Source organism: Rhinopithecus bieti, unplaced genomic scaffold (genome assembly GCF_001698545.2).
Source record: "Rhinopithecus bieti isolate Rb0 unplaced genomic scaffold, ASM169854v2 scaffold_8226, whole genome shotgun sequence".
In the NCBI taxonomy this organism is placed as follows: Eukaryota; Metazoa; Chordata; class Mammalia; order Primates; family Cercopithecidae; genus Rhinopithecus; species Rhinopithecus bieti.
Genome location: NW_016805992.1, coordinates 993,176 through 998,248, shown reverse-complemented (window position 1 = coordinate 998,248; position 5,073 = coordinate 993,176).

Genomic DNA, 5,073 nt, shown 5'->3' with positions numbered 1-5,073 from the left:
AAAAAAAAAAAAAAAAAAAAAAAAAAAAAAAAAATCACTCAGGCATGGTCATGCACACCTGTTTTGTTTTTTTTTTTTTGAGACAGAGTCTCTCTCTCTCTGTCACCCAGGCTGGAGTGCAGTGGCGCGATCTTGGCTCACTGCAAGCTCTGCCTACTGGGTTCACACCATTCTCCTGCCTCAGCCTCCCGAGTAGCTGGGACTATAGGCCCCGCGCCACCACGCCCGGCTAATTTTCTTGTATTTTTAGTGGAAACGGGGTTCCACTGTGTTAAGCCAGGATGGAATGTCTATTAATCCCAGCTTTAAAGAAAAACTATTTGACAACAGGAACTGTGTTCACCACTGTAATCTCAGTCTACCCTCATGCCTGGAGCATGGCAGGTATGTATATTAGACAAATAGGAATTTATTTATGAGGCCCTACTGTACTCCAGGCTCTAATACCGGGCATATATATATCTTTTTTGAGATGGAGTCTTGCTCTGTCACCCAGGCTGGAGTGCAGTGGCACGACCTCGGCTCACTGCAAGCTCCACCTCCCGGGTTCACACCATGCTCCTGCCTCAGTCTCCCGAGTAGCTGGGACTACAGGTGCCCACCACCACGCCCAGCTAATTTATTTTTATTTTTTTAGTAGAGACCGGTTTTTACCATGTTAGTCAGGATGGTCTCTATCTCCTCATCGTGATCCACCCGCCTCAGCCTCCCAAAGTGCTGGGATTACAGTCGTGAGCCACCGCGCCCGGCCACAGGACCTTATGAGTCCAGGTTTTTCTTTCCACTTTATAGATTAAAAATGGGAAGCTCGGAGAATTTAAACAAGTCAACCAAGATCAGAATTAGTAAATTATGAGGTTTGCCTCTTGGTTTATCTGACTGCGTATCCTGGTCTCTGTTTGTTACTCCACAAAATCTCTCTGATCCAAAATGAATGTCCTGCAGAGTAAGAAAAATACAAAGTGATTTATCTTCTATGAGAATTTCTGGAGGAGGTGCAGGACCTCCAGGTACCTGAACACCAACACGAGGGAATGTTGATAGAGATCTGGTCTTAATTAAGCTGCAGTCTCCTCAGGGATGCCTGGGTGCTTTGGTTCTGGGAGTGAAAAGCCATGCATACCTAAGAGCTCAGAGTAAACAGAGTGGCCACCAAGGCTGGTTCCTCCATCAGCGGGAAATCTAAAAAGGCAAGTTCAATTCTGATGAAGGCAACACACCCAGAGGGCAGAGAGTGCTGCTCTGCAAATGATCAGTGCTACATCAGAGAAAGGAAGGATGGTCAGAACGGATGCAAGAACACCAGAACTGCATGTGTTTGTATGCCGTGGCCCGGGGTCCAGGGAAGACCGAAGCTTACCAGATGTGATGAGAATTAAAACCACCAGCCTGTGTCTTTGAAAACATCACCCAGGTGCTCACTCTGCCATTCTTCTACGATACTCCTTTTTCTCGAAGCTTTTTCCAATTTCTTTATATTGTGCTGAGATACACACGAGTGAATTTGCCCTGGGCCAGTTCCTTGAGAAAGACCTGATTCTTCAGTGGGCTTCAGAGTGACTCTTTAGAAGCTATTATCAAACCAATTCATCATCCAGGGAAACATATTTATACAATCGTTCTGGTTGGCTGAGTAATTTTTGCTTAAGTTACAATGAGGGGGCAGGAAGGATTAGGAAAGTATTATTTGCTTGGTCTCTTGTAACACTGATGGTTTTCTTAAGTGCTGTATTTGGTATGCTACGATTGCAATTGATCAAATAAGCCAATAATAAGTATGTGACTTCTGAGAGTCAGTCTCCGTGTATGTAAAATCATAACAGTCATCCATAGCTCAAAGGATTATCACAAAGATTATACGAGGTAGTGACTCAAGGTGGTTCTCAAACTATCTGGGCTTCTTTCCATATGCATTTATTTTATGTAATACTTATATAATGTTGACTAGGTGTTAGACACATTACAGATATTAACTCAACACTCATACTCACCCTTGGAAGTAGGTATTGTCATTGCCTTTGTTAAATGAAGAAACAGAAGAACAAAGAATGTTAAGTAATTTACTAGTCATGTTAATAATTTAGCTAGTAGGTAGCAAAGCTGAGATTTTCCTTTCTTTTCTTTTTGAGACAGGGCTTTACTTCGTCCCCCAAGCTGGAGAGCAGTGGAGCAATCACAGCTCACTGCACTGTCCACCTCCTAGGCTCAAGCAATCCTGCTTCACCCTCCTGAGTAGCTGGGACTACAGGTGCACACCACTATGCCTAGCTTTTTTTTTATAAAACTGTTTTTGGTGGAGACAGAGTCTTTCAACCTGGACACTGTCATACTAGAGTTCATGCTGTAACCACTCTGCTATGCCAACTTGATGAGTTACTCTGCTCTAAGCCTACTGTCCCTTAAGGTGTGCTTTGTGTGTTCAGGGCTGGGAAGGTGTGCTTTGTGTGTCCAGAGGGGAACACTTGAAGGGAAATGAGATATTCTTGGGGTCTAGCTCCACAGATGCTCTGATTTCTAAGAAGCATCTCATTTCAGTGTGCTCAAATGACTTTGAGCAACAGCATCTTCATCTCCACTTTTTGGCATTTTCTGGAAAGCCATTCTGTCATGTGCCAGGGAATTAGCACCCCCAGGAGCAGCCCTCACCCAGTGTCTGGTGGGAGTGGGTGCATATAATCCAGCTCCCCAATACTGAGGCATGTGTTGACACCTTTCCCTGAAACTTTACTGTGGGATTAAGCTTTAGTTATCTGCTGTGGAAATTGGCTTGTTAATTTACCTTTTACTGGCTGCCTTCCTCCCCTGTATGATTTCCTCTCTTTCCTTCCAGTGTTCCATGAACTTTCAGAAAAACAACTTGTGCTCAGATTATCGTCTCAAGGGTCTGCTTCTGGGAGAACCCAAACAAAGACATGCTCCAATTCTGCCTTGACACTCAGTCTTTCCCTCCCAAAGATTCCTGAGTGAGGAAAAGTACAGTATGTGCAAAAAGCAACAGCTAAATGGGAAAGTACTGCTTTTAAATAGCTGGGTAAGCACCCAGTACTCCCCAGCGCATAGCAGTAAAACACTAGACGGGGAATGTGGATTCGGGCTGGAGGAGGGTTCATTGAGGTCCCCTGGTTGCTATTTCCTGTCTAGATGTGCTGACAATACGGGGGTGGAAAGCAGAGAAAGTTCCAGTCAAGAAAGCAAACCATTAAGAAACAGTAACCACATCCAGCAGTGAACGTGGCTCGGTGGATGCCTAGGGCCCAGAACAATCAGACTAGTAACTTCTCCTCTCTTAAGGGAGCCAGTTAGAGGTGTGAGCTATGAAAGCATCCCCTAAAGGGGCTGAGGATCTGAGGCGGATGCTCAAACTTGCCTTGGTTTATTTTCTTTCTCTTGTTCCTCTTTAGTGTTCTGGTGGTCATTGATTTGCCTGTTTAGCCTCTTTAAATATCAGTTTTCTCACCTATGCAATGAAGACAATATTACCCACTTTCTAAATTTGTGAGTATTCATGAAATATACACAAAGCATTTCTTGTGCTGCCTGGGACAGAGCAAGCATGCAGCACATGTGATTTATTTATTTATTTATTTATTTATTTATTTATTTGCCATCTCTAAATTGTCACTGTCTTCATTGTCATGAGATGCTGAGTTCAATTTCTCTAGTAGCATTTCTTAGCTTCTTCGTGGGTGTGATTGCAAAGGAATTAGATAGTATTCTTAGAATTTTTGCAATTTGGCCTCTGTTGCACATTGGTGAGGTGTCTGAAACATGTATTTTTTTTTCACGTTAATGCATTGCTCCTGTATGTCACAAATTGTGAAGAAGCCACAAAAATGCAAACAAGGATGATGCTGCTGCTGCTGATGACAATGACAATTTAGAAATGGCAAGACAATTTGCATTTTTTTTTTTTTTTGCACGCTTGCTCTGTTCCGGGCAGCATGAGAAATGTTTTGTGCATATCTCCTGAATACCCACAAGTCTACCACAAAGTAGGTAATATTGTCTTGATTGTTCAGATGAGGAAACTGATATCTAAAGAGGTTAAATAAGTTGCTCACTGTCACAGCTTTATCATATGAGGGTCTTGAAATGAGACTACTAATAATATGTTCAGGCTTTTTCTTGATAATGATCCTGCTTGTGGGATATTTAGATACTGGAAAAAAGGAAAAATGGCGAAGGAATTGGGAAAGATACTAGGGTGTGAGGGGCTTGGGAATGAGCCAGCTAGACTCTTGAGAAAATTTACCTTTGCGATGTGGCTTGAGATGTTTCACGACACATTCCCTTGATGAGACAACTTTAAAAGAAATGTCACTGTCAGCCGGGTATAGTGGCTAATGCCTGTAATCCCAGCACTTTGGGAGGCCGAGGCGGGTGGATCACAGGGTCAGGAGTTCAAGACCAACCTGGCCAACATGTTGAAACCCCATCTCTACTAAAAATACAAAAATTAGCCAGACATGCTGGTGCGTGCCTCTAGTCCCAGCTACTCGGGAGGTGGAGGCAGAAGAATCGCTTGAACCTGGGAGGTGGAAGTTGCAGTGAGCCGAGATTGTGCCATTGCACTCCAGCCTGGGCGACAAAGCGAGACACTGTTTAAAAAAGAAAGAAAGAAAGAAATGTCACTGTCCCGTTAGCCTTCCCACCATGAACTCCACAAATACCAAGGTGGTTGTCCACAAAATAGGTAGAGGGTCACTTAATAGAATAAATGAATAAAAAAATGGTAATTATTCTATTACTTAATCAAAATATGTCTCCAACTTGAAACTCCCTAAAGAGCAGAGAACACCTCCATGAAAATGTCTCTGAAGAGTTAAGTGCACAGCCAGCCCTCGTTTAAGGGTGTGAAGACACTGGAGCTGGGTGAAGGCCATTGTGTGCATCCTGGTCTTACAGATTGATCTTTGCAAAGGCACCCTGGCTCTGTTGAGTTTATTTCTCTTCTTGCCCTGTAGGAGTCTGACCCTGGTCTTTTCTCTCTCTCTCTCTCTCTCATTTATTTATTTATTTATTTATTTATTTATTTATTTATTTATTTTGAGACGGAGTCTTGCTCTGTCACCC